We start from the raw sequence: 26,128 nt of genomic DNA on the forward strand, positions 1-26,128 counted from the left end.
TATGATAATCTCTAGGTCCATCCATGCTGCTACAAATGGCACTATTTCATTCTTTTTTTTTTTAAATTTTTATTGGAGTACAGTTGCTTTACAATGTTGTGTTAGTTTCTACTGCACAGCAAAGTGAATCAGCTATACATATACGTATATCCCCTCTTTTTTGGATTTCCTTCCCATTTAGGTCACCACAGAGCACTGAGTAGAGTTCCCTGTGCTATACAGTAGGTTCTCATTAGTTATCTATTTTATACATAGTATCAATAGCATATGTATTTCAATCCCAACCTCCCAATTCATCCCACCTCCCCCTTTCCCTCTTGGTATCCATACATTTGTTCTCTACGTCTGTGTCTCTATTTCTGCTTTGTAAATAAGGTCGTCTATACCAATGGCATTATTTCATTCTTTTTTATGGCTGAGTAATATTCCATTGTATACATGTACCACATCTTCTTTATCCATTCCTCTGTTGATGGACATTTAGGTTGCTTCCATGTCCTGGCTATTGTAAATAGTGCTGCTACGAATATTGGGGTGCATGTATCTTTTCGAATCAGAGTTTTCTCTGGATATATGCCCAGGAGTGGGATTGTTGGATCATATGGCAACTCTAAAATCTTAGTTATTTTACTTTGGCTCACCAGCCAATCCATTTCTTCTTCTCTTATAAATTACTAAATCAACTTTTTATTTATACTCTATGCTTAGTACTTTCTGGGGGAATTCCACAGGGTCTAATTGATAGTAACTAACTTTGTCATCCTCCATTCTTTTTTTTTTTTCTTTTTTTGCAGTATGCGGGCCTCTCACTGTTGTGGCCTCTCCCGTTGCAGAGCACAGGTTCTGGACGCGCAGGCTCAGCGGCCATGGCTCATGGGCCCAGCCGCTCCGCGGCATGTGGGATCTTCCCGGACCGGGGCACGAACCCGTGTCCCCTGCATCGGCAGGCAGACTCTCAACCACTGTGCCAACAGGGAATCCCCATCCTCCATTCTTTTGAGTAATCTCAAATTTAAAAATCTGTGAAGATGGAATTAGGCATTCTACTTTGGATGTATTTTCCCAAGAGTAAACACACAACTGCACTTTTAATATTTTTCACAGTTTTCCAGTTCTCTATGTAGCCAACTGTTTACTCACTAAGATATTCACACAGGCGGATTTTCTAAAGAGAAATCAAAATCAGTAAATGTTGACAGTATTAAAAAATGGCAACCTTTTCTCTTTTTTTTGCTTCTTAAGTAATGACAGTTTACAACTATCTTGCACAAAACATGATAGAACAAATTAACCACAAAAAGAGAAGACTTCATCGGTTTCAACATGAGCCTGCAAATTCATTTTTTTAAATACCTAACCTTAAAATAATTTGGTTTGTGCATAAGAATAAAATGGAAATACACAAAATTGATTGTTCTATGCTCAACGGAAAATATCTCCAAGCTCGTAAGTCATGGCCAGGACAGACCAAGATTCCCTGACCTTGGAAAGGCCACCCACTGCCTGATGCTGCTGAGAGAAATTCCCATGTTACAGATGGAGATAGCTGGCTACAGAACCCGTTCTCACTCTGATCCCTAAATCACTCCTGAAACGCAGCTCATGAAAACCAAGCTACCTCCTTAAAAGTTCTTAGAATGTTAGGACAGGAAAGGACCTTACAGAGATATCTGATCCATTTATAGGAGAATAAACCAACCCCATGGATGAGAATCACAACAGAGAAAAAGCAGAGCCAGGGCTCTGACCTTAAGAGCAGTGAAGAGAACTTTGTGATGGGCAGCAAGGAAGATGCAAAACAAAAACTGAACTGGGAAAGCAATGAGGCCAGTGTGTCTGGACTTCTGGCCGACAAGTCTGAATGCACAATTTCTACAGTCTTCTTTGGATAAATGTTTTCCTCACTGAGTACCTTCTGTTAACAACTTCCTGATACTGATCTTTTGTTCGCCAAACATTTTAATGCCCATTTTACTTGTGGCAAATATAAACCCCACATACCTCTGACTGTAATTTAATTGGTCTCTGGTTATAACCTACCTCAGATTATAATTCAATAGATGTGTGTAGCTTGATCACTGCCAAGGTCTCCTGTCCTAACCGATATGGTACTATCCACGTGTGACTATACAGAAAGTTAAGCTAGTTAAAATCAATCACAGTTAAATATTCATGTCCTCCGTTGCACAAGTGCTCAATACCCACATGTGACTAGCGGCTACTGTATGAAAAAGCACACAGATCACGGAATGTTTTCATCATTTCAGAAAGTTCCACAGGGCAGCACTGTTCCAGGCCTAGCAAACTGAGCCTCAGTGCTGAGTACAATGCCTCTTCACAAGGCCCTTCTGTACAACTTACATCGAGAAGTGTACCTTCTCCCCACGTACCTGTCAAACTGTACGTCATTTGTTCTTGGACTCCGTGCTCATGGCCTGTGCTAAGATTCTAGGAATCACACTGTATTATTTTCAAAGACCTGACATACACGTTAGCTGGTCCTCACAACTTCTGGCGAAAGCAGTCAGCCTAGGATGGTTACCTCCACCTCACAATAAGGAAAATGAGGCCTCAAAAGTTTACGTGAGCTGTCTAGAGCCTTAGTACTGCTATGTGGCTAGGCCACACAGTGGTATTCTTAGTACAAATAAACCCAACTTTTTATTACAACATGTTTCTTCCTGAGTAGAAACTAATTTGTATCACCACATTAGCAATATTATGGGGGAAAATAAATCATAACTACGAGATATAAGAATCCTTTTTCCTTTACACCTGTTAGCAATGGTTAACTTTTTTGCCAATGATCAATATTCACTGGTTTATTTCCCCAACTACTAACAACTTAAACATTTTCTTAAGCCTGTCGGCCAATTAATTTATTCTTCTAAAAACTCTGTTCACATCTCTTATTTTTTCTATTAATGTTTGTTCTTTTCTTGTCCATTTCCTTCTTTTTTTTTTTTAAAGGGTATGAGGTCTTGGTACAATACCTTACCCTGACATTGTATATGTGGTCTCCTGTATATTTTTGCAAGATGGTTATTGCTTTATTTCTCACATCTAAGTTTTTAATACTTTCACGATTCATCTTATCTTCTTCCAAATGGATACCCATTTGGACTAGCCCCATTTTTTAAAAACCACACCCTTCTCCTTTTGAAGAGAACTATGTTTATCATATAATAAATATTTATATACACTGAGATAATCTTCTGGGTTTTCAACTGTGGTCCCTTTGTCCATTGTTATATCATTTCAACATTGATTTAATTATAGAAGACGTACATAGTATGTTCTGATATCTGGTAAGGTGAGTCCCAGTCACAGTTCTTCACACTTTCCTTGGTTTTTCTCAAGTATTTATATTTTCATGAGAATTACAAGATAAAATGACCCCCATGTTGCCACATATAACGGTCATTATTCAATCCTAACTTACTTTACCTAATACAGGCATGGAACACTGAAGACAACTCTCCCCCTCTCTCTGCTTCCAATGTATCACACTTCTCTGAGTTTTCTCTGGAATTTCTAGTTGCTCTGCCTCAGTCTCTTTGGCCAAAATACTCCTTATCTCCTGATCCCTGTACCTCATAGCTCAGTCCTGGCACCTCTTCCCTTTTACATCTACACGAGCTCTCTTGGTATTCTCTCCAGGCCATGGGATGACTCCTGAATTTAAATCCCTAGACGGGGGCCTCTCCCTATTCCAGACCAATATCTAGGACTGCCTATGTTACATATGTACTTGGATGCCTAAACGGGCATGTGAACTAAAGCATATCCAAAACTGAGAATCTGATCTTCCTTCCTGGAAGGGCTCTTCCTGATGTCTCGCCCATCTGTAGTAGTTAAGGACTGATACAATCCTCTCATCACACAAGATGAAAACCTTGGAGCCAGTCTTGACTCCTGTCTTTCTTCCACACTTTACATCACTATCTGTCAGCAATTCCTACCATCTCTTCAAACAAAATTTACCCAGACTTTCACCACCCCTATGGCTGCCATCCTGGTTTAAGCTATCATCACCCTTGTCTGGATTATTGTAATAGTCTCCAAACTAGTAGACCTGCTTCTGCCCTAACTCACCTAGAAATCTAACCTCAACAAACCAGTAGAGTATATTGTTAATAGGTGGATCAGACAATGTCACTCCTTTGTTTCAAACCCTCCAAAGGCCTCCCATCTCAGGATAAAACCCAAAGTGTTTACTATGACCTGACAGTCCTAAATGATATGGCTAAAGCCCTGCCTTATCCACACTTGGCATCGTTCTCACTCCTCCAGCCATGATGACCTTCTTGCTGTTTCTCCAGTCCTAGAGCCTTTGCATTTGTTTGCTGGTGCCTGGGATGCTTTTCTGCCAGCTCTTCACTGGTAGTCATCTTTTCAGGCCACTGGATCTGAAATTTCAACACTTCACCCAAACATTCATAGCTCCTTCACTGTAATACTTATTTTTTCTCCTTAGCACTTACCACTATCTTACTATGTATTTTACTTATCTTAGTTACTGTCAAACTCACTCACTAGAGTATTAATTTCATGAGATAGTTCAAAGAACACAAACTTCCAATCACACACAAAATCTTCCAGACGACAGAATAAAAAGGAAATGCTCCCCAACTCATTTTACCGGGACAGCATAACCTAACAACAAAACTCAACAAAGGATGTTATGAAAAAGAAAACATACAAGTAAATCTCACTCATGAACAGAAATGAAAAAATCCTAAAGAAAATATTAACAAAGTCAGCATATATAAAAAAGATAATTTTACTCCAAAACTACTAGGCTGATACAAGATAGCGGAATTAATAGATGATTTTTTTTTGCATTAATAAAAGAGGAAAATCATAAGATCATCTGAAGAGGAAATTCATACGGTCATCCCAATGATGCAAAAAGTATTTGATGAAACAACACTCACTCATGGTAAAAACTCTTAGCATTTAAGGAGAAAACTTCCTCAAACACACCTAAGGTGAAGCGTTGAGAGCTCTCCCTTTGATACGCTTACAATATGTTGAGTCTTCTAATCCATAAACATGGAGCATTTCTCCATTTATTAGGCCTTCTTTAATGTCTCTAAATAAAGTTTCCTATGTCTCCCCTTAGAGGTCTCATACTTTGTTTTATTCTGGGAGTAGCAATGACAGTCAGCAGGCTTTTCTCATTCCTGATACGTACAATATGATTCCACTTACACAACCTAACAAAAATAGGCACAACTACACCATAGTGTCCAGGGGGTGCACACAGAGGACATAAAATGAAAAAGAAAAGCTAAGCAGTCATTCCTACGAAGGTCAGCACAGTGGCTCCCACTAAGGGAACTGCGAGTGTAGGTGGGGAAGGGGATCACACGGTCTGCTCTTGACAGAGTGGTAGTTAACAGGATTGTTCACTTCATTACTATTTGTTCCCCTGCACATCTTAAAATGGGTTTTAAAAAGTTATATTTCAAAATAAGAACAAACGTTAAAGATTTCTAAATAAAATTAAGAAGAATTTGCCCATCCATAAAAATGTCTGGGATCTACACCTTCAACGGATTATTTCTTGGTTTACACTTATTTTTCCCATAACTGTCAAGCTACTCAAATGTCCTAATTTTATTCTGGTCATTTACATTTTCCCAGAAAATTGTGCATTCCAAGTTCTTAATGATGAAATAGTTTCATTTCACTTTGTATTCTTTTAATATTTTAATAATACTAATGATATTAATACTACTAGTAAGTAGTAATATGACTACTAATAAGTAAACATTTACTATATGCTTATTATACATCAGTCTCTATTCTAAGAGTTCTATATATATTATATAATTTACTCCTCACAGAAATTCTATGAAGTAGGTAATATTAGTTTTCCTATTTGGAAATATGAAAATATATACACAGCACTATCTCACATGTATATTAATATTTTATTGCCTTTTTTTACTATTATCCTTATCAGATATTTATCAGTTGTATTGGCCTTTTTATAGAAGCAATACTACCATCAATCAATTTGCTGGGTTTTTTAAAATAAATTTATTTATTTATTTTAAAATTTTTGGCAGCATTGGGTCTTCGCTTCTGCTCACAGGCTTTCTCTAGTTGCGGCGAGCGGAGGCCACCCTTCATTGCGGTGCGCAGGCTTCTCATTGCAGCGGCTTCTCTTGTTGTGGAGCATGGGCTCTAGGGCACGTGGGCTTCAGCAGTTGTGGCACGCAGGCCCAGCAGCTGTGGCTCGCAGGCTCTAGAGTGCAGGCCAAGTAGCTGTGGCTCGCGGGCTCCAGAGCACAGGCTCAGCAATTGTGGCACACGGGCTTAGCTGCTCCGCGGCATGTGGGATCTTCCCGGACCAGGGCTCGAACCCACGTCCCCTGCATTGACAGGCAGATTCTTAACCACTGCGCCACCAGGGAAGTACCTATTTGCTGTATTTTTAAATTTTTCTATTTTATTAATTTCTACTCTTAGTCTATACTAATTATGCCCTTTTTGCCTTGGAACAATTTCGTTGACCTTACTTTAATTTTCTGGCATTAGTATATTGCTCGTTAGTTTTAACTGCTCATTTCTTAATCATAAAATAATCAAATATTTTACATTTGCCTTTGGGTATACCAATGGCCACAAACCAGAGACCAGAGAATACTGTGTTGTTGTAATAATTATATCTCCTTTGGGAACAGTAACATTTTGTTTTGTTTCATTTCTAAGGGTGGTGGTGGTGTTATCTGCTTATATATCAAATTATTAATAAACTCTAGTGTGACTACAGTTGTGGTCGGATATGTGGTCTGTGTCTATATGTTAAATGGATGGGTTGCTCTTTGAAACGTAAGATATCATTTTGAAGTAATTCATATTTTCTATTTTAGGGTTCAAAATACATATATTTTTAATAATGTTGTATATATTATTTAATTTCTATGTCCTTGTTTAATTTTTTCTTCTTGATCTAGCGAAGACTGATAGAAACATGCTTTAAAAACTTCCCACTGCAATTGTAGTTTTGTCCATTCCTCCTTGATTTTCAAATCCATTTTGATCCAGCTATTAGATGACCTATAATTTGGCAAATCAAAGGGTATAATTGTTATATTTTCCTTTTCGCTAGTACCTATCATCAATCTAATATGCATTCTGCCGGTTAATGCTCTTTTGCCTTAAACTCTATATTTTCTTATACTGTTACTGCCAACATGCTTAATTTTTGTTTGGCTTTTTATAATACATTTTTGCTCACATCTTTATTTGTCACTTCCATCGGCTGGTGGGATATTTGTTCTTCAAAGCTGAGGCTTATTTTCTTTTAGTAACAGAACACCTGGCCCATTTAGTGTTCTCTTAGTTGCTACATTCCTTTATACTTTTAAAAATTACATTTCTCCATCTCATTATTATTCTTTTGCTGTGTTACTCAAATTCTTTTTCTTGACCCATTGAAGAAGAATTTAGATATTCTATTTTTATCTTGTTAGTGATTATCTTTAAATTACTAAATCATGCTTGAATTATGTCTCCTCCCCCCACCCAAAATAAATGCAATTGTATTAACTGGCTCATTTGGAAGATGAGGTATTTAGCACGTGTTTATTTACTACTTCCTTCTTTCCCTATTTTAAAACGAGAGCACAAGTATTTTCTACTTCTTAGGTCACTTCAAATAGAATTGGAAAGAGAAGCTAGTTAATACATCTGTAAAAGCTGCAATCTCAAACTATACATTCTAAGCATGAAGCCAGAGAAAGAAACTGTTTTGCTATCAGGGTGTCCATAATTTTAAAATTGATTCACAACAGCTTATTATCGATTAGGGATATTTTCCCCTTATCATGAACACTGCAAACAACTTGGCAGCTTACCATACATTTTAAAATATTCTTTAGTTTTTGAAGAAATTTGGGTTTTCTACTCACGTAAATCAAACCAAGTAAACAGTCAACTCCCAAAAGAAACAGACAAACTGTAGGTAAACAGGAACAAGAGGCAACCTCAGTAACAATCAATACATGAAAAGTAAAGCAATGAGATATTTTACCTACAGAATCAGCAAAGATTTTTCAAACACCTTCGTTTTAGCGAAGAAGCACAAAAATAGACACTCCTCTTACATTGGGAGTGGTAATTCAAATTTGGAGAAACTTTCCAAAGGATCGTTTGGCAACGTGTATCAAAATTCTTTAAAATATGCGTTGCCTATAATAACCAAGGAGAACTACAAAGATTATTTTGCAACAAGATGCTTTCCATAGCAGGTTTCTTTTGTAAGACACTGAGAAATGAAAGTTACCTACGGACTTCCCTGGTGGTCCAGTGGCTAAGATTCCACACTCCCAATGCAGGGGGCGAGGGCTGGATCCTTGGTCAGGGAACTAGATACCACATGCTTCAACTAAGAGCCCACGTGCTGCAACTAAAGATCCTGCATGCTGCAACAAAGATCCTGCATGCCACAACTAAGACCCAGTGCAAACAGATAATCAGATAGGTAAGTAGGTAAGTAAATAAATAAATAATTTTAAAATTACCTAAATTTGTAAAAGCTAGGAATCTAAAAGTTCATTTTTAAAATTAAGTTAAAAAAGAAGCATTATTTATAGAAGAATATGGCCTTAGACAAAGACAGGTCTGGCCTTTGCCCTTGGCTTCTGGAAGTCATCTATGTCACACCTGCACACCTGATAGGAGCATCTTATGGTGGGGCTGCTTGGGCCACAAAGACCAAGCCTGTGATTTAGGGTGGAGGCTTTGGGTCACAACGTATCGGTCAACCCGGAAGCTGAAATCAACCACGTGGACAACCCAGCAACCAATCATGCCTCCGTAACAGAGCCCCAGTAAAATCCCTGAATACGGGGCTCAGCTTCCCTGCATCTACGTAGGGGTGGAGGTTCCATGTCCTGAGGAAAATGAAAACTTCACTTTTGGAACCATCCCAGGCATGGCCCTTCCTGTAGCTGAATTCTTGACCTGTATCCTTTTCCCGTAATAACTCAGAATTGTGAGTATAATAGCTTTTAGTGAGTTCTGTGAGGGCTTTAGATAATTATCAAACATGAAGGTGGATTTAGGAACACCACCAGAACTTGCGGCTGGTGTCAGAAGTCTTCAGCAGACTCGGTAGTCTGGAGGACTGTGCCCTCAAATCTTATAATTTGGCTACTCTGAGTAAGTATAATCTGATGTTTATAACTACTACTCTATTTACGGGTATTTGAATGTAATATATGTGACTAGAAGCAGATTCCCCAAAATATTAGCACTGCTTATATCTGGGTGCTGACATACTATTACTATGTAGGTTGTCCCTTTCTAGAATCTGCTAGTTTTCTACAACAAATATTTATTGTTTGTAATCAAAAGATAAATATTTTTAAACAATTACACAGTAAATCCATGAATCTAAAAACAAAACGAAACCACAGTAAATCTTAATTGTTAAAGTCACCCTTTGGGGGACCTGCAGCACATTTTTATCTTGAGCAATGATTCAGTATCATCACTATGCATGTTAGTTTCTATAATTGTTCTATAACATTTAATAAAGAATAAATAACAGGAATTCAATAGTACAGCTGTCAATGGTACATAATCATTCGTGTCAGAAACAAACACCTTGCATATATCTGCCATTTCTAAACACTAGAAATAAGCAACAACGACAACTGAACAGGAAAGAAAGGATACAGGAGGGAAAAAGGAGGGCAAGATTCGGTCTTTCCTCAATGCTGACCTTTCCTGTTTTATACATACAATTTAGGGAGTATGTTGTGAAGATGGGCCACTGAAATAGATGCAGACAAGGGTAAGGAACCAGAAGAAAAAAAAGACCAGAGAAAAATGGCCTCAGCTGTATTTTCCATTAGCTACAATTTTATTCCTAATGGAGACATGTTTGGAATTCTGGACAATATAAGTGAGTTTGTTCAAAAATCAATAATGTCAAGCTGACACCATAGAACATACGAAAATGTTTCCTTAATGGAACAAAAAAAGAAGCCCAGTAAGCAGGAGGGGGCCAGGACCAGCACATACCTTCTAAATCCAAGTCTACTACAGGTGGTCTCAAGGTCTTAAATTTAAAGAAAAGGCAGAATCACCCACATGTACACCTCATGTGATAATCAATTACTTAATGTACGAGGCTTGAAATAAATACACTTAGTATGGATTATGTCAGCTCTTCAATTAGGAATAAATTCACGGTCGTTTCGAAAGCTGCTTTTAATGGTGTTCTCTGTGGCCACTTCTTTTCCCCTGATGTTCCTCATCAACCCACCTTAAGCCATCGGTCCCCCAATGTGAACCTCAGAAATCAATCTGCTAATGTATAATTTGTAAGGCTCCTCTGACTAACAAATGGATAATTGATTCCTTCACAAATGCTGCATCCCCACGGACATAGGGTGGAATGAATAAGAAACAGAAGATGGGATTTCACTTCCATCCTCCCAGAGATCCACTACTTAGCAATCCCAACAACCATAGGGTTGTCTACGCAGGTCCATGCTCTTTAGTCACTGTTAGCAAGCAAGCTACACCTCGTTACATGTGTGAAAAGCAAACGCCTGTCCTTTCATACTTGGGAAAAGCTCATTTTGCTGCTTATTTTCCTCTGCCCTGAGGATACACCCTGAGGTAAGCCAGACCTCCGTCTGGATGGAAGAAGTCTCTGCAAAATACACCTAACTGTGGGTTTTCTACACATCTGCACAAGAAAACAAAACAAACATTTATTGTCTTGTGGACTTATTCTATGGCCAGAATGGCCTAACCTCTTTCTTTTTTTAAATTTTTATTGAAGTATAGTTGATTTACCATGTTGTGTTAATTTCTGCTGTACAGCAAAGTGATTCATTTACACACACACACATATTCTTTTCCTTTATGGTTTATCACAGGATACTGAATATAGTTCCCTGTGCTGTACAGTAGGACCTTGTTGTTTAACCATTCTATATATATAGTTTGCAACTGCTAATTCCAAACTCCCACTCCATCCCTCCCCTCCCCTCCCTCCCCCTTGGCAACCATAAGTCTGTTCTCTGTGCCTGTGAGTCTGTTTCTGTTTTCGTAGATAAGTTCAGTTGTGTCATATTTTAGATTCCACATATAAGTGATTTCATATGGTGTTTGTCTTTCTCTATCTGACTTCCTTCACTTAGCATGATAATCTCTAGGTCCATCCATGTTGCTGCAAATGCAGAAGGGCCTAACCTTTACCTATAAACTCTCAAATCTTCTCAGTTTCTCTAAAATTTCATCTCTAGGTTCACATTAAATCTTTTGTCCAATCCAGATGGGGAATAAATTTAGCAACAGGCAATCTTGAAGTTGGAGAACCTGTGTGGAGCCTTCTCGAAGGTCTCAGAACATGGGTTCATTAAAAGCAAAAGAGAAGGTGTAAAGGCTCCAGCCTGTTCCTCAGATCCTCTCAATGTCTCTGTCACTCCTGAACAACCTGGCAACAGGCCCAGCCCATCCTCACTGCCAACAGCTCTCCCTTAGACCACCAAGAACTTCCTGGGGCTGAAGCAATGGGAAGTCTTTCAGCTTCACCTCGCTCGGCCACTCTGTGACAACTGACCCTGCTGCCCACGGCTTCCTTCCAACTTTCTCTTCCCTCAGCATGAGGACCGCGTTCTCCATTGCTGAACCTACCACAATGGGCTATAAAAACACTGTTGAATAACACAATAAATAAACAAAAAGGTTAAGGACCCTTTTTGTTATTTATCATCCTGGGACAAAAGCGAAATACATCGTTCTTACCTAACACATCAGTTCCAAAAATAAAAGGCTAAGAAAACATGAACACATTGTATATTGTTTGGCGGATATAAATACAACATGTTTTCCTTTAAGCAAATGGGGGCGAGGGGGAACCATCAAAAAACTTTAAATCGCAAGTGCACATGTATGGCAAAAACTAGGGGAAGAGACTGAAAAAAATCCTACAATAGAAGATTAAGGATATATTCCTAGCCTAACTTCAAAGGAATAATAAATTCTGGATATGTAATAAATGTTAAATAGATGAAAATTTAAAAAATCTTCAACAGCAACAAAAGAAAGAAACAATAGTAAAACAAAATAATGCAGCATTAAAACATTAAAACAAAATAATGCAAAAATGAACACTAAACTTAAAATGACAGAGATAAAAATTAAGAGGCTGGAAAATTCAGTTACCATCAGAAATTTAAAATATTGAATTAATTACCAGAAAACTAGATGAGGACCTTTGTTTCAACAGTAAAGTTGTTTAATGTTTTCATACCAGGGGCAGATAATAAACAGGAAAGGACCTCCACACTCTCTGGTCCAGTTCATCAGCCTTATACTTCCAACCTGCACATGAGTTTCTCAGGTGACCTTGCTCTCCTGTCCATGAATAGCTGAGAGTCACCGCTGTGTTGGTAGCAACTTCTCTTCCTGTCCCGTTTCCATTCAGAACCAAGGGAAGATATTTAAAGTTTGAGGCATGTAGATTGTTAAATACGTATGCTTAGAACTGAATTATGATAACCACCTGAGAAGAGTGGAGAACTTGTATACAAAATAGAAGAGAAACAGTGTTTTTTCAAGTATTACAATATTGTTTAAATTTGAGCAGTCATCCATCCATAAAAAAAGCTTGGTTCACGGCCTCATCTGTGCCTCTTTCTCCATTTCTCACAGGCACATGTGTGGTAAATACCGCAGGCCATGTCACCATTTATGCCAGTTGATGATCCGAGGAAGGTTCTCACAAGGAACCAATCGCCCAAGGTATATAAAGGAAACAACTATCTATTGCCTTCAGTTCCTTAAGTCGATTCACTCGCTAACACAGAGCAGTGGTCTTTTGCCCAAAAGCTGACACCAAAACTGCTCAGGGAAAAGTCACCAACAGAGACCTACCTTAAAAGTCAGCGGATGTCTTTCAGTCCCCATGACTTTCTGGCATCTGCAGCTCTCCTCCACTGGCTTCCATATTACCCACTTCTCCTCGTTTCTTTTTTGCCTTTCTAGTCACAACCTTCAGTCAGGTTTCCAGGCTATAGTTCTTCAGCCTGCCTCGCTTAGTATCTGTATTTGCTTCACTCCAGCTCAGGCCTCCCTTCAGAGCTGTATACTCAAATTCAACAACTACCCTACAGCTCCGTGTCAACCAGCCATCTCCAGAATCGGTGCCTTCTTCTGTATTTCAATTTCACCAAATGATCCTCAGCCCATCTAGATATCCAAGCCAGAGCACTGAGTCATCCCAGAGCAGTCCTTCTCCCTCACACTCCACAGGAGCAACCAAAAATGACTAAGTCCTCTCCTTCTACCTCTTTTTACCAGAGCACATCTATTTCACAACAATAACCCACTTTGTTGCCTACCTTTGGCACTTCACTTGAGCTCCTAGAGAGCAGAAATCTACTTTAAACCCAGCAGCTGGTACAGAAGAACTTGATGATGCTGCCAAAAGGATGAGAACCCCAATCTTACAGAGTCTGAGACTCTGAACCAGAAAACAGGTTAAACAAACAAATAAAACAAATGCTCTGTAAGAAGACAACTAATTAAGAGAATAGATAAAACCCGAAACAGAATTGTACACAACGTTATTTTCTTAAAAATAAGAAAAGTTTTAAAGAATGGAAAAGCCTAGGGGACTTCCCTGGTGGCACGGTGGTTAAGAATCCACCTGCCAAAGCAGGGGACGCAGGTTCAAGCCCTGGTCCGGGAGGATCCCACATGCCGCGGAGCAACTAAAGCCGTGCGCCACAACTACTGAGCCTGAGCTCTAGAGCCCGCGAGCCACAACTACTGAGCCCAGGCGCCACAACTACTGAAGCCTGTGCACCTAGAGCCCACAATCCACAATAAGAGAAGCCACGACAATGAGAAGCCCATGCACCACATCGAAGAGTAGCCCCCGCCCACCGCAACTAGAGAAAGCCCGCGCAGCAGCAAAGACCCAATGCAGCCAAATAAACAAATAAAAAAGAATGGTAAAGCCCCAAAACAAGTTAAATGGAAAGAGTTAAGTTCTAACAGGCCCCTGCTCTTTTGGGACCCAAGGTTGTCAACACTCAACATCAGGCTTTAAAAGCTGAAGAGGAGCTGATGGTTTACATATAGCAACCGTTTCCTGTGGTACCAACTGTATTTCATAGCTCAAGTGAACATACAAGAACTGTCTTCTTATGAAGACTTATAAACCGTCTTCTTTATCTTATGACCTCTCTAAGATTTAATAACTACATTAATTTGAGGTTCTTGAAGTGATAATTCAGCTTTTATAGAAGCTGCTGTTTCTGCAGATGGGGGGAAAATGCTTTCTTTATCAGTAGCAATTCATTCCAACTTTAGAAATGATTAGGAAATTTAAAAAGCTGAAACGTCATTTATTTTCCACTCTGAATAAACAAAAGGGGTAGTGGTGAAATGTGGCATAGCGGCATATAAGTTACATTTAAAACTTTGTATGACACTGTGGCTGGAATATCCCTTATTCCACAAACAACTACTGATCATCTTTTATAAATGTATAGCTTTGACAGTACATCCCTTTTCATAGAAATAGAAAGAACATTCCTAAAATTCAAATGGAATCACAAAAGACCCTGAATAGCCAAAGCAATCTTGAGAAAGAATGAGCTGGAGGCATCACCCTTTCTGACTTCACACTATATTACAAACCTATAGGAATCAGAACAGTATGGTTACTGGGATAAAAACAGACACATAGACCAATGGAATAGAATCAATAAACCCACGCATATAAGGTCACATAACATTTGATAAGGAAGCCAAAAAAATTCAACGCGGAAAGGATAGTCTCCTCAATAAATGGTGGAAAAACTGGATATTCACATGTAATAGAACGAAACTGGGCCCTTATCTTACACCACTCACGAAAAGTAACTCAAAATGGATTATGAACTTAAAGATCTAAAACTGTAAAACTCTTATAAGAAAACAATGGGGAAAGCTCCTTAACATTGGTCTTGAGAATGACTTTTTGGATAAGACATCAAAAGCACAGGTAACAAAACCAAAGATCAACAAGTGGGACTAAGTCAAACTAAAAAGCTTCTACAGCAAAAGAGACAATCAGCAAAATGAAAAGACAGCCTAAAGGGCGGAAGAAAATATCTACAAACCATATATCTGATAAGGGGTTAATATCCAAATATATAAGGAACTCATACAACTCAGTAGCAAAAACAACCCAAACAATTTGATTTAAAAATGGGCAGAGGACTTGAAGGGACATTGCTCCAAGGAAGACATACAAATGACCAACAGTACATGAAAAGGTGCTCAACGTCACTAGTCATCAGGGAAATGCACATCAAAACCACAATGAGGGGCTTCCCTGGTGGCACAGTGGTTGAGAGTCCGTCTGCCGATGCAGGGGACATGGCTTCGTGCTCCAGCCCGGGAAGATCCCACATGCCACGGAGCGGCTGCGCCCGTGAGCCATGGCCGCTGAGCCTGCGCGTCCGGAGCCTGTGCTCCGCAACGGGAGAGGCCGCAACAGTCAGAGGCCTGCATACCGCAAAAAAAAAAAAAAAAAAACTACCATACAATCCAACAACCTTACTTCTGGATATACATCAAAAGGAAATGAAATCAGGATCTCAAAGAGATATTTGCACTTCCATATTCATTTCAGCATTATTCACAACAGCCAAGACATGGAAACAACCTAGGTGTTCACTGACAACTGAATGGAAAAAAAAAATGTGATGTGTATTTATATATAATATTATTTAGCCATAAAAAAAGAAAAATTCTGCCATTTCCAACAACATGGATGGACCTTCTGGGCATTATGGTAAGTGAAATAAGTCAGAAAGACAAAGATAAATACTGTAGGATCTCACTCATATGTGAAATCTAAAAACAATGAACTCATAGAAACAGAGAAAAATGGTGGTAGCAGGGTCCAAGAGGTGGGAAAATGGGGAGATGTCAGTCAAAGGGTATACACATTTAGTTACAAGATGAGTTAGTTCCAGGGGTCTAAAGTACAGCCTAGTGACTGCGTTAACAATACTGCACTGTATACTTGAAAGCTGCTATGAGACTAGAGCTTTAAGGTTCTCATCGCAACAGCAACAACAAAATGGTAATTATGTGACGTGAAGGTTGTGTTAACTAATCTTATTGTGGTAAACATTCCACAACATATATGTGTATCAAATCATCCCATGGTACACTTTAAACTTATATAATATGTCAATTATATCTCAATGAAGTGGGAAAAAAATAAAATTGTATCATATGATATCACTTACATGTGGGATCTAAAAACAGAAAAAGATACAAATGACTTATTTACAAAACAGAAATAGACCCACAGACATAGAAAACAAACTTATGGCTACCAAAGGGGAAAAGGGAGGTGTAAATTAGGAGTTTCGGATTAACATATACACACTACTACATATAAAATAGTTAAACAGTGAGGACCTGCTGTATAGCACAGGGAACTATACTCAATATTTTGTAATAACCTATAAGGGAAAAGAATCTGAAAAATAAGATACGTAGGTATGAATGAATCACTGTGCTGTACACCTGAAACTAACACAACATTGTAAATCAACTATACTTCAATTTTTAAAAAGTACAACCTATTTACATAAGCTGATTTCAAAGTGAAAAGTATTTACTTGAATAACTTACATGTTAGTTAAATACTGAGCATACCAATATTGTTATTTTAATAAAGTCAAACAATTACATGTCTGTTATTTCAGGTGAGGTCTGCTGTACTCCTAATACAGGAGCTCAAAAATACTCCCCAAATATCATCATTTATTGAACTACAGATGACTCTCCTCACAGCGATTTCAAACTTGCTGTAGTGCTCCAAGTAGCTTTATAGTTCATCACAGCTTTTCTTTGATGGTACAAACTTTATGTGAATAATAGGAAGTGATTACTTTAAGGTACAGAGTCCACTGTCTACGTTTATCACCAGATAGCCTTCATATTCTATAACTTCCACAAGAAGAATACTGTTTGATAGGAAAAATCATATATTTATTAAATGTCTCTAATTCTCCACTTAAATTTAACTTCCATTCTAATGATCAAAGAATCAAATTATCCTATTAGAAAACGAATTCCTTGATTTAAACTCTAACCAATATCCTGAAAATCATCCAGAAGAAATAAAAATCACCTGGAAATGAGAAGAATGAAGAGAAGTTTTGAGGAAGCATCACCCTGCTTGGCAAGAAAAGAATTTTTGTCCACTTACTGTCATCACTGTTTTAAGTGAACACTTGAGCTTAAATTTTCTGCATTTCTAAGACTGCTTATAAATCAGCCCCTGCTATTCACGAAAACATTCCTAAATACTTTTTTGTTTTGAACTTTGAAAACTATTCTCCCATCAAGAGTTCTTAGCCACCACCTCCGTAAGAGCACACTGCATGTAACTTAGATGCTAGCAATTTACAAGGACCATGTGCAACCTCCTCTGACCGCACAAACCCCACTGCTGTCCCTGCCTGGTGGCGACGGATGTGCGCGGCTGACTCCTAAAAGGCTCAGGCATCACCCGCTGGACACACAAACGCAGCACGGCGGGGTCGTGGACAGCCTTGCCACCTACAGAAGACGTATTAGATAGATGTTCGCTTTCTAAATCCTGACAACCTTTAAAAGCACAGGGAGGATTTGGAAGGGATTGCCTCCTAAGAACTAGGCACACTGCTGATTCCTAGAGCTGTTTTCCTTCTGTTAAACTTCGTCTTCTGCCTGTGCCAGCCACATCCCCTGCCACAAGGGTAGGAGGCTGGCTTGCACACAACATGTACCGAAGTCAGGGTCATGATCTCGGCACCAATTAAAACATTACTTTGATAAAAGGCAAAAACAGCCTTTTGGTCCACATTCCCTCTTTAATTCAAATGCAAAGGACTGTCCTGGACGCCAGGTGCATGTCGTGAACATGTTAAATGGGGTCCTTGCCCTTAGGAAGCTTGCAAATCACTGGAACACTGTTCATATTTAAGACAGTGAGGACTTCCCTGGTGGCGCAGTGGTTAAGAATCTGCCTGCCAATGCAGGGGACACAGGTTTGAGCCCTGGTCTGGGAAGATCCCACATGCTGCGGAGCAACTAAGCCTGTGCGCCACAACTACTGAGCCTGTGTCCTAGAGCCCGTGAGCCACAACTACTGAAGCCCGCGTGCCTAGAGCCCATGCTCCGCAACAAGAGAAGCCACCGCAATGAGAAGCCCGCGCACCATAATGAACAGTAGCCCCCGCTCTCCGCAACTAGAGAAAGCCTGTGCACAGCAATGAAGACCCAACGCAGCCAAAAATAAATAAATGAATAAAAATATTTAAAAAGACAGTGACCTTCCAGGGATGCGGCAAAGCCACAGTGGTCCTCTGCAGTGAGATGGATGAGTAGCCAGTCAGGGTCGGAGTTCATTCCCCCCAGAGCTTGCCATGCTCACGTGCTTAACAGTTCAGAGTGGACACCTTGGAGAAGTCTCCCTGTGATGCCTTGGCTGGTTATCTACAATACTACATTTGGCAGGTGAGGGAGAAAAACTTTAGCAGAACCTTCTAGGTAAATCACCCTGAGTGACAGCAGACAGAGTCAGCAGAGATTCTCTTTCTGGTATTGGTACCAGACACTGTGCTACGTTGTGACACCATTGTAAAAACAATCTGTTTTACCGGAAAACCATTATTAAAGGGATTAACATTTGTTCCATATATAATTGACCTGAAAAGAAATACAACTGACAGCTTTCAAATGGTGAAATATAATGTGTGAAGTGTGATAAAAATGATTTGTTCCTGACCTGAGTCAAAAGTTTCCTTGTTTATACATGTACCCAACAAAGATACAGAGGGAGGAGTGATAGAAAAAGGAAAGCAGAGGGATTTCCCTGGTGGCCTAGTGGTTAGGAATCTGGGATTTCACCGCCATGGCCCAGGTTCAATCCCTGGTTGGGGAACTGAGATCCCGCAAGCCACGCAGCATGGCCAAAAAAAAAAAAGGAGAGCTGAGTTACCAGAGAAATGCAAAGTCATGTTATTACAAGGGAAAAATGCAGAAGGACAATTCACTAATAAATGCATTTCACAAAAGACTAACTGATATCATCAAAACCCCTACATAATACAGAGAGGATTAAACAAAAATAAACAAGGCCTGCCTTCAAGGTGTGTACACAGTCTGACTGCAGCACTTTGTATACAGAAGTGTACAATTTTACACTTTTTTTTACTCTATTTTACAATTTAATATGTTATATTACAGATCGTTATGTGACTAGTTCCCCAACTGATCCAACCTGAGAACAGGGGCTGTGTTTTATTATTCTTTATACCCCTTGCACATCCTCACAGAATGTTGGCTAAAGGAATAAGAAGCAATCACTGTGACATGTACACACTGCTAGATTTAAAACAGATGACCAACAAGGACCTACTACATAGCACAGGGAACTCTGCTCAATATCCTGGGAAAAGAATTTGAAAAAGAAGAGATACATGTATAGGTATAACTGAATCACTTTGCTGTACACCCGAAACTAACACGACACTGTTTATCAACTATGCTCCAATATAAAATAAAAATTTTTTTAAAAAGAAGCAATCACTGAATGAACACGAAGGATGTACTCTTCTGTGTGGGGTCATCAGGAAGGTATCACAGAGAGAGGGGGACACAGCATTTCCACAGACAAAAGACAGGAGAGCACATTCCAGCTAGAGCCAAAGGACAAAGCAGGATACAGGGCAGGCCACGATGTGGGAGGAGACTGTAGCCCAGACAGCAGAAGCCCTGAGGGCTGCAGAGAGAGCTCTGTTTTATTCCACTGGCATCAAGGAGGCACAAGGAGTATTTTCAGGAAGGGGAGTAACAAAATCCCAGCACTCCTCTGGGAAGATGACTTGGGCCGCTGTGTGAAGGAGAGATTAGGGGAGACATGAGGTGTCTACGGCAGATCAGTGGCGTTTCACTGCAATAACCCAAGTGAGACTCAATAAAGACTTGAGCAAGGGCGGTGGCGATATAAGGAACCAGCCAAAGAATGAGCTGCAAGCGGCAGCTAGGGGATAAACGGGTAATAATGAAGGCAGATGATGGAGGATAAATGTCACAGAGACAGAAGTAAACAGAGAGGAGGAGAAGAGGTGGGGCCTTCTGAAGGGATCCTATCCGTCAGGGGCCTGGAAAAGCCAAGTCTTCGCAGGTAGGCGAAGATTGGCTTTTTGTCGATAAGAGTATTTAGATTTAAAAAGAGGCTGAACCTGGTCTGGCCCACTAGACCCCACTGATAAAGAAACAAGGACTTATGAGGGATACATGGTCTAATGAAAAGGCAGGACCTTGCTGGGAGCAGTTCAGTGGCGTCAGCACAGAGAGCCGTGACTCAGCAGAGAAGGCACAGGGCCAGCCCTTCCGTCCCTACAGTAAGTCACAACACAGAGGTTTTCACACGTCACACAGCCCAACTTGCTAAATTATTTCAAATAATAATTGAGCTTAGAAATAAACACTGATGTTTTAACACCCAAATACGTTTGACTGAAAGGTGGTGAATCAGGTGTCCTCTGTAGTTGGCCATGTCCCCGAGATTCCCAGCCTACAGGGTTCAACACTACAATTCCAGAAAACAAAACTCCTTTTTTTCCCAGAGAACACTGCCCCAGAGCCTATAATACATTTTTCCTGTAAGAGTTAAGGCAACAGAAATGGGGTCGTCATCCCTGAGACCATATAACTAGAAAAGGAATAACAAGCATATTACTGTTCTTTAAAATTAAGTTTTAGAGGGCTACCCCTTAGACTGTCCAAGTCCTAAGGATCTGCCATGCCACTGCTGGTCCACCTCTGAGGACAAACTTCATTAACAAAAGCAGCTCAAGAAAGCTGAACACAATGCAAACCCACGATGGCTACAAAGTTATCTGAACATCTCACCAGATATCCCTACTTAATTCCTCAATATCAAGTTAACGATACCATCAATAATAAAGGAAAAGTCTGTTAGGGGTCCAAATGCTCTCACTTTCATTTATGACTTAATAATAGCAGCAGGGATGTTAATGAATTCTCTTTATCTAAAACCAACCTCTGAGGAAGTAAAGGCTTTGTGTTTCCACAGGCTGAGGAAAAAAAAAATCACTTATCTCAAAAGAGCAGTACAGGGCTTCCCTGGTGGCGCACTGGTTGAGAGTCCGCCTGCCGATGCAGGGGACACGGGTTCGTGCCCCGGTCCGGGAAGATCCCACACGCCGCGGAGCGGCTGGGCCCGTGAGCCGTGGCCGCTGAGCCTGCGCGTCTGGAGTCTGTGCTCCGCCATGGGAGAGGCCACAACGGAGAGAGGCCCGTGTACCGCAAAAAAAAAGGGGGGGGGGGCAGTACAAACAGTTTAAATGACTGAGACTAAGTTATTAACCAAATAGAAAATGCCTCAGTTCCTTTTCAGACATAAGATGAAGAAAGACCACTTAAAACTTCACAAATTCAGCTCTACTTTTACCACAGGAATTACTGTTAGAATGCTCTCTGGTGTAAAATCACTGCTTTATCAATTCACCATCAAGTCACCTCCCAAGTAGACTGCCGTCTCTCAACGGTTCTCAAAAGAAGCATCTTGCAAACCAAGTTGCAGTGCCTCTACACTGAAAAGAAACTCCTGAAGTCAACTCACTGCGTCAGCGCTGGGATCCATTTGCAGAACCCAGTTACATAAGAAAACATGTCCTTCAGATGTCAAAGAAGTAAGCCTACTTGAGCCCTATGATAAAAGGTGCCCGCTCGCCAAATAAACAAAGGATCTGATGCAGCAGGTAGCAAATCAGTGGGAAGAAGAGGCGTGTCACAGAAGGTTCTCTCTTCTTCCCTTCTTTCTCCTTTTTCCTTCCTCCCTCCCTCTCTTGTATGTCTGCCTGTCCTGTACACAGCGAACAGTATGAAAGCCAACCACATAAATGAATTCAAAAATAACAGCTCTCCTTCGGGAAGTGTCGTAAATGTCTGCCATCAGACTCTGGACTTGACCCATTCCTCACGGTGGTTACCAGTGGCTGAGCCTTGCACTAAATACTTAATGATAAATTATTTCACAAATAATTCTTAAAATTGTCACATAAATCAGGGGTGTGACTATGCTCTACATTTTATAAAGAAAGTGAAAGAGAGGTTAAAGAACCCACCCAAGCTAATGAAGGTGGGGCAAGGGCTGAAAGCTAGGAGTCTGACCCTGAACTTGACTCACAGCCACAGCACCACAGTGTCCAACCCCCACCCGAGGACCACATCCTACCCTCTCCAGAACCTGGCCACCACCCTTCTGCTGGCCATCAGCCTCCATCTCTGATCACCCCATCAGCACTGCTCTTTCCACATCCATTCTGGAGTAGCTGGACTGCCAGTAATGCAACCAAGTCAAGGTCTGAAGCAGGGCCAAGAAAAGAACATGGGACATCAGTAGGCTCAGGGGGTTATAAATTGTGTGTCCTTTCTTTTCTGGGCAAAGCAGGAACTTCAGACTCCATCTTGAAATCAAGGAATAAATCTTTCTCCTCGTGGTACAGTAAGGATGATTTTTCTTAAGGAAAAATGAAGACTTACGGACTTCCCTGGTGGTGCAGTGGTTAAGAATCTGCCTGCCATTGCAGGGGACACAGATTTGAGCCCTGGGCCGGGAAGATCCCACATGCCGTGGAGCAACTAAGCCCATGCGCCGCAACTACTGAGCCAGTGCTCTAGAGCTCGCGAGCCACAAGTACTGAGCCCACATGCCACAACTACTGAAACCCATGTGCCTTGAGCCTGTGCTCCACAACAAGAGAAGCCACTGCAGTGAGAAGCCTGCACACCGCAACGAAGAGCAGCCCCCACTTGCCGCAACTAGGGAAAGCCTGCACGCAGCAATGAAGACCCAACGCAGCCTAAATAAATAAATAAATAAATAAAACATCATTTTAAAAAAAAGAATGTAGACTTAAATGTAAAAAGCAAAACTTTAAAACCATGGGAAGAAAGTGCGGAAGGGTATCTTTACAACTTTGGGGGGACCAAAAAAATTTTCCCTCAGAAGACAAAAAATACTATAATGAGAAGACTGATATATATTTATTGCATTTAGATTAAAATGCAATACAGATGTTAAAAAAAACCTCTGAACAACTGAAAATATCATAAATGAGAAATTAAAAGATAAACCATAGACTAGAAGACTTCTGTTACTCTTCCAACAAGGAGATGTGTCTGGACTCTACAAGCCCTCAAGGAAGAGAGCACCTAACTCCCTGGCCCTGGTACTGATCAGACTTTTAAATGTTTGTCCAATTGATGGGTGTGAAATCGTATCTCATTGTTGGTTTACTTCACATTTCCCTGATTACTCTGTCACTGCTAGAGAAAGTGAGCATCTTTTTATGTGGTTATTGGAGACGTTTGGTGTTCTCCATCTGAGAACTTCCTGTTCATACTGTTTGCCCAATTTCTTCCTGGGTTGTCTGTGTTTTCCTTATTGATCTGTATGAGTTCATTCTATAACTAATATTTTAACAAAAATATATTCATTGTTAAAACTTGCTAAACTTTATGATTACAAGCTTTTATAGAACTTAAAGAATCAAAACAGGTGACCAAACAAAAACAATACAGTTCAGATTTCAAGCATTAATTTAAAATGGATGTTGTCCTAAAAGTAAAGCAGCATTTTATTTAATAGTAGAAAGATTTACTTGCAAGTATTAAATTTGACTTGCTGGTGACTTCTGATTTTGAGCCATCGCATGAGTTGCCCAGATCAATGTTGTTATTTTTGCTTGTCAACAACGAACTTTTTAATTACAAATCAATTTAGACCTTTACATACATACTGACAAAGTATAGGAACCAGCAATTCTCAAAAGAGTACACGGTGTCATTAGTAACCAAAAAAATATACACTAGATCAATAAATTCCCATTTTTTAGAAATCTAGAAATCTAAGTGGCAAAGATTTTTTGAATGATGACAGCCTATGCAGGTGACGAGATATACTGACATATTCTCATCCAGTGCTGGTGGGAATATAATTTAGTATAACCTAAGCACAGTGGAATACAGGAATATGCAGCGAACCTTAAAAATGTTCATAGTGTCTGCCCTAGTGATTTCACCTCAAGGGATTTGTTCAAAGGAAATAATCAGTCACAAGATTCCCCAGCCCACCGGAGGATGTTCATCCCTGTATCACCCCCCAATTTAGCATCATTCATTAGGTGTACAGGGCACTGAAAAGTTGGCTCCCGGACAGCTCCAGGCAATTACAGACCTGCTTTTTTCCATGAAGAAACGTATTCGATATGATGAGAATGGGGTTCAGCCCCCTCCCCTAACTCCCACTTCCAACTCAGGCCTCGCCAGAGTATCCTATCAAACAACCTACAGCAACTGCTTCAGGTAGAAGAACGCACCCCAACCAGGCCCATCGACGTCCTTCCTGGCAGGTTTTTGCCAGAGTCACTGAAGGAGTCCTACCTTGTTTAACAGCACTATAGTTCTAAGGCATTAGTCTTGGACTGCGGGTTGACCATGATGCCCACGAGACCAAAAAAAGTCTCTCCCAGAAATGGGTACTCTAAGATGCTATCCAGACCCTGAAAACCCACTTCAGCCGCACATAACTTACAACAAGAGCCAGTAAACGCCCCTGTTAGTTAAGCCTGGCTGTGATGGATTTCTGTCACTGGGCAACCAAAGTCCCCTAATACATTAACTTTTATACACTAAAGTAAAATGGAATCAAATGTTTAGACTACCTCACAGGGCATTTTGTTCTCTCCCTCTGAGATGAAACTCTTCTAGAAAATCTAACAAAATTCTGGTAGACTTTCTGCTAACAAGGCAGATGTACCCAAACGAGACATTCGGGCACAGAAGCTGCTCATTCCATTATTTCAAACAAGCTCATTTTTCCTGCCTAAAATAGAGTACCCATGCCATAGGGAAACCTAAAACAAATCCCAACCTATTCAGTTATTCCACTCTCAGTCACTGTATCATTTCTACAAAAGGTGGAGCTCCCCCCAAAAGGGATATACAATACAAAATGTGTATTACTTATGCAAATACAGAACCAAAACAGGAAAAAAATATTGATAATACTGGGAAAATCTTCCATTTCTCATGTAGGCTGAACTTTTGGTATTTTTTCCAGCCATATTTCATTGGTGAGAAACAAGGAAAGCATTGTATAAGTAACGATGCACTACTCGAGGGTGCCACTGGAGCTCCAAAGAAGACATACAGATGGCTAACAGGCACGTGAAAAGATGCTCAGCATCACTAAACATTAGAGAAATGCAAATCAAAACAACAGTGAGGTATCACTTCATACCTATCAAAATGGCCATCATCAAAAAGTCTAAAAATAGCCAATGTCGACAAGGGTGTGGAGAAAAGGGAGCACTCATAAGCTGCTGGTGGGAATGTGATTTGTTGCAGCCACTATTGAAAACAGTATGGAGGTTCCTTAAAAAACTAAAAACAGAGCTACCATACGACCCAGAAATTCCACTCCTGAGTATATATCCGGAAAAAACAAAAACACTAATTCGAAAAGATACATGCATCTCAATGCTCATAGCAGCACTACTTACAACAGACAAGACATGGAAACAACCCAAGTGCCCATCAACAGAAGATTGGATTAAGATGTGGTTGGTGTATACATACATACACACACACACACACACACACACACACACACACACAATGGAATATTACTCGGCCATAAAAAAGAATGAAATACTGCCATTTGCTGCAACATGGATGGACCTAGAGAGTAACATTATGCTTAGTGAAATAAGTCTGACAGAGAAAGACAAATGCTATATGATATCACTTATATGTGGAATCTAAAAAATAATACAAATGAATGTATATGCAAAACAGAAACAGACTCAGATATAGAAAAAAAAAAACTTATGGTTACCAAAGAGCAAGCAGGGAAGGGACAAATTCGGAATATGGGATTAACAGATACAAACTGTTATATAAAACAGATAAGCAACAAGAATATGCCGTACAGCACAAGGAATTATACTCATTATCTTGTAATAACCTATAATGGAAGATAATCTGTGAAAATACC

At 40.0% G+C, this 26,128-nt stretch overlaps 1 protein-coding gene across 2 annotated transcripts in view; it reads right to left on the minus strand.

Annotated features, from left to right (window-relative positions):
• The window catches only part of VPS41 (VPS41 subunit of HOPS complex), a 203,150-nt gene that overhangs the window by 119,895 nt on the left and 57,127 nt on the right, over positions 1 to 26,128 (minus strand). The window lies entirely within an intron of this gene.

The sequence above is a fragment of the Delphinapterus leucas genome, chromosome 9 (assembly GCF_059928025.1).
Source record: "Delphinapterus leucas isolate spDelLeu-1000000601 "Yukka" chromosome 9, BTC_Dleu_Yukka2, whole genome shotgun sequence".
Classification (NCBI taxonomy): domain Eukaryota; kingdom Metazoa; phylum Chordata; class Mammalia; order Artiodactyla; family Monodontidae; genus Delphinapterus; species Delphinapterus leucas.